The sequence below is a fragment of the Aptenodytes patagonicus genome, chromosome W (genome assembly GCF_965638725.1).
Source record: "Aptenodytes patagonicus chromosome W, bAptPat1.pri.cur, whole genome shotgun sequence".
Classification (NCBI taxonomy): domain Eukaryota; kingdom Metazoa; phylum Chordata; class Aves; order Sphenisciformes; family Spheniscidae; genus Aptenodytes; species Aptenodytes patagonicus.
Window position 1 is genome coordinate 47,293,893 of NC_134981.1, and position 8,270 is coordinate 47,302,162.

The window sequence follows — 8,270 nt, forward strand, 5'->3', positions numbered from 1 at the left end:
GCCAAATGTCATCAGCAGATACTGGAATAGAGACTAGAGCTACAAACAAATAGGAAATTACTTTTTGCCCCCTCCCCCCCCCAAAAAAAAAAGAGAGAGGAAACTGAACATAATTTGAAATCTGAAATTCTGAACGTTTCCCAAACCACTCTAGTACTAATCCTTTACCATTAGTGATGCCAAAGGCTTGTTCTGGATACTAACTCAATTCAGATTTTCATCGCAAGAAAAAGGAAACCAAAAAAAACATCAAACCACTGTGACTCTACCCCATGTCTAAGAATGGCCAAGCAGCAATATAAAATGAAGTTTTGTAAAAAAAACCCTTGTATATTAATATAACTCTTTCTCTCAGTTCCCCCCCCCCCCCAATGAATAACTAACTAAATAAATCATTCTGTTCAGAGCTTTTTCCCTGGAAAAATGCCAAGTGCCACGTACAAAAGCCTAGAAGATTTGATAGAAATTATTGCTGTGTTTTGGGAGGAATGGCAGGCGAGGCTGTGCTATGGGCAGGGGGACAATACCCAAGGATAAACTGTCGTGTGAATACTGTTCTTACTGGCCTAACCACGTTCAGTGCCTTCCACTGGGTGCTTGCTTGTTCATGGATTTTTTTCTGTGTCTAGTAGTGAACAAACTAGTGAAAATCTTCACTGCAGTCATTAGAGGGAATCCCGAGTCCTGACCATTTGCCTGCAGAATCCAGTGACATCTGTTCAATCACATTTCTTTACCTGTGGCTTAAGCTTGGGGGGGGTGTCCCTTTTTGTGGGATAGGAAAAACCCCCCAAAGGGTTAAAAGACTTTAATTAGTATTTTGATTTCTCTGGCAGAGAGGAGATATGGAGGAGGAGTCGGTCAGCACCATTTCTCTGATGCATGTGACTGCTTCATAGCATCTTGGCAAAATGCTACCTACAGACATATAAAATGGTTCTGGAAACCTTGGTGACTTCATATTGTGAGTGGAGCATTATGCAGAAAAACTGTTTGATATAACATTCATGCTGGTGTGATTCCTTGCTGTGGTGCTGCAGAAAAAAAATTATTTTCCTGCACCTTTATAAAAGGATGGTTTTAGTTTCTGGTAAACCTATGAGCACCCTGTTGTCAACTTGCTCTTCCAGGAGGTTCTCTACATTTTTCTGTAATTCCTATCACAGGACAGTAGTTTTGGACTAATACAGGATGCTCTTCATGACTTCAGAAACCTGCACTAGAGAATCAACCCAGCGTGGGCTGGTGCCTACCAGATGGTTCAAAGAAGTTCTGCTGTTCCTTAGAAGCTGACTGATACTCTAAAAACAGGTCATCCCTTTCCTTTTCACCTCCTGATATTGTTTTCATTACACATATATTCTAAATACTTTTAAGAAAAATTAGACAGGTAGAAAAATATCCTGCTACCTGGAAGTACTATATGAAAGACACCCCCTTTTCAAATAACACTTTCAAATAATTTTATCTAGAGCTGAAACACCAAGGAGCTACTTGCTTTAGAAAGCAGATCAGAGAGAGGACTAAACCTGAAATAGTGACTATATTCCACAATGTGTTCTTCCCTGATATCTTTAGAATGGGTATATTTAAATTTGGTTTAAATCTAGTGTATTGGATGTTAGTAAGAGACAGACTCATTCCAATTTACAAAGACCTTAGGAAACCTTTGGATTTTAACCATTTCCAGAGGAGTAGTAGCAGATCCAGCATAGAGCACTCCACAAAACAAAAGGTCTTTCATCGCTGCAAAAAGTCTAACAGTTACACTGCAACCCCGATCAGAGAAGGCTAAAGCATAAGTGGCTTTTGCACAGTTGAGGAAGAGAAAGAGGAAGACTGGAAGTCATCTTGTCACTCCAGCCAACACACTTGTGGCTTATCAGAGCACCTGGTGTCAGAATAAGCTGTTCCCTGATAAGGGGTAAAGCCATATGCTCCCATCCCAGAGCTCACACCTGCTCCTCCACCCTGGGAACACCACCCTGTGAAATTCTTTCTATGCAGAGAAATTAGGTGGTTTCTATTCTTCATCAGGCCTCCAAACAGAGGACTGTGTGGTTAATGCCTGCTTGCCATGCATTAGTATTCCTTGTAGTACAGCATTGTCTAAGAATAACTAAAAATGTATGACCCTTCTCATAGCCTTGCTTTCAATTTCAAATTAGTTGCACCTTTCTCTAATTCATTAGAGAAAAGTGATGTTATCAATATATGAGACTCAGTTTACCTTGTAGTTTTTTGTAATTAAATGAACCTTCAGATTCAATGACCATTTGTGTTTTTCAGTGTTCCCAGAATTCTGGTGTTTCTAATAAGCATAAGCAGCTGGAAAGTTGGATATTTTCAGGTTTACTTTTTATGAATATTGGCAAGGGGAAAATAGGTTTTCAGGAAACACACTTTATATCCTAAGTTTTTTCTTTTAAATCAAACCAAAAATCATACACATTAATTCATGCACATCCACAAAGTAGAAGGAAAACGTGTCAGTGTTTCAGCTTTCACAGTAGAAGAGGGAGGGGAGAGAAAGTAAGAATAATAATTTTTTCATCCTTCATTCAAATAATTAATAATATGTCTTTCTAACATATGAAGCAGGAAATAAGGAGCGAAAGTAAAAAAAATGCAAATATTCACATAATTTCTTCCTGTAACCTCCAGAGCATGAAAATATTTTCTTTTAACATTTGATCACTTAGCTTAATTGCTTCCAGTGTCAGTGGAAGTCTTTACAATACATTAAGCATTGTTGGTTTAGAAGGAAAATGCTGTGTTTTGCTTATCAAGATCAGGGTAACACTAGTATAAAACCATTTGTTTTACAAAAACAAGTCACAAAGGTATTAAGTTTGGAAGGAACTAAAACAAAGATTAAATAATATTTTTCATTGGCTCATTAGTATTTTAGAAACCAGGCAAGAAGGACTGGTCCTTGCCAGATAGATATAAAGAAAAATCAGACATCCAGCATGCAGTTCAGTGCATGTTTTAAATAACCAATAAGTATTAACTTAGACCTCTTTACTGGATGAAAATCTGAATATCATCCATAAAATTCCATTGAATTTTTTACAGCAGTGGAAAGCTGCAGTCTCAGTTCCAGAATATTAGCTTTTCAGCAAGAAAGAGGATAGCCGTAAGTCATCTTTTTTTCAGACTTGTTTCTTTCTTTTTAAAGGCTTCACATTATTTGTCTCTCTATAATTCTTTCTTCTCCAAGCTGACATTCCTTCCTTTTCATTGGTCTTCTGGGATGGTAAACTAGAATGGGGAAAACTACTGCATTTAAGAAGAAAATGTTCATTTGGTATTAACAGTTGGTCTATTTTAAAAAATTGGTTGGGGTATAAAATTAGTCCATCAAACAAATGAATAATTTTACAACTATCTGTAGCAGTCTACACAGCACTTGCAAGGTCTGTTTGAAGGAGCAGTTTGTTTCATTAGATCAGTTACTACTGGGGAACATTCATTAGTGCTCAGAAGCTATGGATTATTTCTCATCAACTAATAAGAGGCTACCTATCCTTATGCACCTTTGCCTCACTTGTATCCTTAAACCATCAGCGCAAAAAAGCCCTATTATCTTATGCAGCATTTACCGCTTTTGTTTCTCAGCATATGTCAGCATATTCTGCTGACATATCTGGGTGAGTGGCGTGGTCCATTCAGATAGATGTCTTTCTGCATCATTGAGGCTTTGCAATATCAAAGATTGGAAACAATATAAGTGCTATCTGGGGTAAACCGTATTCTACCATGATTCATCCCTCTGTGCTTCTTACATAAATATATAGTATATAATATATATATGTGCTATATACATAAATATGGCTCTTAGCAATAGCAGCAATGAGACTTTAAGCAAAATAAACAGAGTATCTCTTTTCATTCTTGTTTTTTATTCTTGGTTTATTGCTTCAATGATTTTTTTTTTTTTAATAACGTTGAGGTGAATAACTGAAAACTGATTTCACAAACATTTAATTTGTGCCATAAGCTGGTAGTGGATCTGTACTCAATCTGGCCTCAGACTATACCATTCTCTGCTTATAAATATCTCAGCAATGTGGGATAAGGATAACACACCAGCCAAAAATCTCCTCTTCCTGACTCCTGGAGAAAGATATTAATTGTGTAACAAATTACCATTATACTAAATCATGTTACAGTTATCCTAGCAATAAAATATACAACATGAAAACAAATAAACTCCAAATGATTGCAAAAATGTATTATTTGAAGGAAAAATAAACCTGAAAGGTGAAATCTAAGAATGAAGTTCAAAACTCAAAGTCTATTTTTTACCGTCAAATTATTAAGCATTCTTTTAAAAATGCTCTTTCTGTGTGCTCATTATTGGGGAATGGGTTTAAAAATAGCATTTACCGCTTTTGACCACCTACTATGAATATGAACACATATATTCTTATTTATGTATTTCAGACAATCTCTCAGAGAAAGTATTTATCGTATACATGGTCTAAATCAATAATACATTAATGTTTAGTATCTTCAAAAACAAAATCTGTACTTAAATGCTGCAACTGACTCTTACCTACATGGTAAACTGAACTTCTGAACTAACCAGATCAAAACTTCCAAGTGACTGCAATCCAGACTAACACTCTGCAATTTGAGCAAAATACTACAACAAATACAGAGCTTAAATATTTTTGAATGTTTAGGAGACTCCTCTACTTCTCACTTGAAGTAAAAAGTGGTTTTCCAGATGTTTGACACATAACTGCCAAAATAGCTGTCCAAATCATCTACTTAATTTGAATCAGTATTTAGTCACGTAAAACATAAACCCAGGTATCCCGAGCGAAAGATATGGCAAGTGGTTTTCACAGCAACATCTGGAATTTTCTTGCTATTAGCAGAGAATTCTTTATGGGTTAAGTATTATCAAGTGAATCTAATAATTGGTACCAAACTAGACTGAGCTGCAACATTAAGCTACGGAGTTTGAGAAACAGGTTATTTCCACCTCCTTTGGCAGAACCCATGTGCTGCTCTTAAAGCGAAGGGAATTTACAATTTACCCAGAAATCGGGCTGAATTTGGGGTAGATCACTCCTTCCTATGGAAAAACTTGCAGAAAGGCACCAAATAGAGGGGGAAGAAAATCCATTCTACTACTTGGTTCAGCAAGGAGTGGGAGCAGAGGGCTGTCCCAAGGTGGAAGCGCAGCCCAGGTGCCCTGGTAGGAGTGGGAGCAGGAGTGGGAGAGGGGCAGCTCGAGCTGCCCGCCGGGTCTCTGCAATGCCTACCTGCCATTTGGAGCTGCTCTGTCCGGGCTCCAGGCATCCTGTAGAGGACCTTGCACTTCAGAAAGCCGTGGCTTGAAGAAATACTGGGTCGAAAGATGACCAAGCTCTCCTTCTGCAGAGAAATGATCACCTGTCCTAATTCTTCCCCCACCTCTACATTCTGCTTTTATAAAAGCATTGGGGGGGGGGGATTTTCTCTTCCAGTATTTGAAACATACTCTTACATTCAATCACTCATTTTATGCACCACTTCTGATCGTTCTAATATATTTATGCCCAACATGAAAAATATTATTGGTATCTACAACAATGTAAATGACAAATAAACAGACAACATTTGAGTCCATCCTATTACTGATGCTGGTGATCAACCTTGGTGTTGTTACATACTATGCAACATGAACTTTTTTTCTTTTTTTCTTCAAGTGAGAACCTGGAACTGTCTTAGCATGTCTTAAATGTCACTTTTTCTAGACTAATTGTATACACGGATGAGTAGAGATAAACACATGTAATCATAAACACAATACCGTTTGAAGGAAAAAAAAAAAAACACCCACTAGTAATTTTTCTCCCACTACAGCACAGGTTGGTGCAGACTTCAGTAGTGGCAGATGATATATGAAATATATCAATTTGCATATGACACAGCTTCTCTCTTTATTTGAGCAATGGCCCAGTGAAGCTTGCCAAAACATTCAGGATAAAGTTAGTGAAGCCTGTAACAAGATTCTGTTAGGAGAAGCCCTATATGCAAAATTCACAGCAGATTATATTATGAATATTATCAGCCTCACTGGAAAACATTTTCTTGTCTGCATTGGTTAAACCGCATGCTATTAGCACCAGTATCTAAAAACCAGGCTATAGATATCTATAGCATAAATATACTGCTTGTCAATGCATATGGTTATTATCTTTTTATCAGTTAAATGTGTATCTGATAAATGCCTTTTCTTAATTAAAAATCATATATATTGCACTGCTAAAGAGTTAATTATAAAAGCATTTTTACTTAACTTACCAGTTATTGAAGCTGGAATGAGTCTTGCCCTAAACTCTCTACCTGCTCTCATGTTGGTAATCGATCTTTCTCTCTCTCCCCCCTCCCCCCTGTGCAGAGATTGCAGTAAACTTAGAAAACTAGCAGGGACAGTGTTTCAAATGACTTAAGAAAGAGAACAGGAACAATCATTTCGTTCTCTTTTTTTCAGATGAGTACAGTACCTTCAGAAAGAAGGAAGGAAGGGAGGGGAGAGGAAGTCAACAACCCTTTGCTTTCCTGCAAAAAATAAGGAAACAGCAGATAGCAATCTCATTTTCTCTCAAACAAAATGTTTGGAAAAATAAATATAACCAAACCAGAAGCAATTCCTCAAGTATTATATGTGCATTATTGGCTTCATAAAACCTACTTTACAGATAGTTATGTGCAACTACATCAATGCAATTGAATTGACTAGGAATAAGATATCCATATCTTATGCAGAACAGTTAGCCATAAGCTTGTACAGATAATGCAGGCTTTTACTCTAGACAAGGAGCAATCATCATACACGCATACACATATCTTGTTTCCACAGTGATATAGGCAAAAAAATTCCTAAAATCCCTCGTTACTGTGATCACAAGAAAACAGCAGATTGGATATTTACAGAATGCTGTCAAATGAAAAGGGGGATAGAGGGGATAACAAATATGGTAAGGATTGTAGCTTGATATTGGAGCTGCAGTAACAAGTAATTTATCTCACAGACTTGCAATATAGAAGGCATCCTGATTTATCCAAACAAAAACTATGTGCTATGTTCTAGGACAGATTTTATACTTTATTTTGTTTCTTTCTTTCCTTATTAAAGATATGCAGATGAAATATTCTATAAGCAGCTGGGAGAAGTCTCACGATCGCTAGCCCTTGTTCTCGTGGGGGACTTCAACTTCCCAGATGTCTGCTGGAAATACAATACAGCGGAGAGGAAACAGTCTAGGAGGTTCCTGGAGTGTGTGGAAGACAACTTCCTGACACAGCTGGTGAGGGAGCCTACCAGGGGAGGTGCCTCGCTCGACCTGCTGTTTGCGAACAGAGAAGGACTTGTGGGTGATGTGATGGTTGGAGGCCGTCTTGGGCACAGCGATCACGAAATGATAGAGTTTTCGATTCTTGGAGAAGTAAGGAGGGGGGTCAGCAGAACTGCCACCTTGGACTTCTGGAGGGCAGACTTTGGCCTGTTTAGGAGCCTGGTTGACAGAGTCCCTTGGGAGGCAGTCCTGAAGGGCAAAGGGGTCCAGGAAGGCTGGGCATTCTTCAAGAAGGAAATCTTAAAGGCGCAGGAGCAGGCCGTCCCCATGTGCTGAAAGACAAGCCAGTGGGGAAGAAGACTGGCCTGGCTGAACAGAGAGCTCTGGCTGGAACTCAGGAAAAAAAGGAGACTTTATAACCATTGGAAGAAGGGGCAGGCAACTCAGGAGGACTACAAGGATGTCGTGAGGTTATGCAGGGAGAAAATTAGAAGGGCCAAAGCCCAACTAGAACTTAATCTGGCTACTGCCGTAAAAGACAATAAAAAATGTTTCTATAAATCCATTAGCAGCAAAAGTAGGGCTAAGGAGAATCTCCATCCTTTACTGGATGCGGGGGGAAACACAGGGACAAAGGACGAGGAAAAGGATGAGGTACTTAATGCCTTCTTTGCCTCAGTCTTTAATAGTAAGACCAGTGGTTCTCGGGGTACCCAGCCCCCTGAGCTCGAAGACAGGGACGGGGAACAGAATGAAGCCCCCATAATCCAAGGGGAAATGGTTAGCGACCTGCTACACCACTTAGACACACACACAAGTCTATGGGGCCGGATGGGGTCCACCCAAGGGTGCTGAGGGAGCTGGCGGAAGTGCTCACCAAGCCACTTTGAATCCTTTGTCAGCAGTCCTGGCTAACGGGGGAGGTCCAAGCTGACTGGAGGTTAGCAAATGTGACGCCCATCTACAAGAAGG

General features: G+C 39.0%; 1 protein-coding gene across 1 annotated transcript in view; it reads right to left on the minus strand.

Moving 5' to 3' along the window:
- Positions 1–6,390, minus strand: part of LOC143171936 (zinc finger protein 366-like) — a 36,007-nt gene extending 29,617 nt beyond the window's left edge. Inside the window, exon 1 of the mRNA XM_076361123.1 lies at positions 6,304–6,390. The gene's annotated coding sequence lies outside the window, so the exon portion shown is untranslated. The remainder of the gene's footprint in view (positions 1–6,303) is intronic.
- Positions 6,391–8,270: the final 1,880 nt, after the last annotated feature.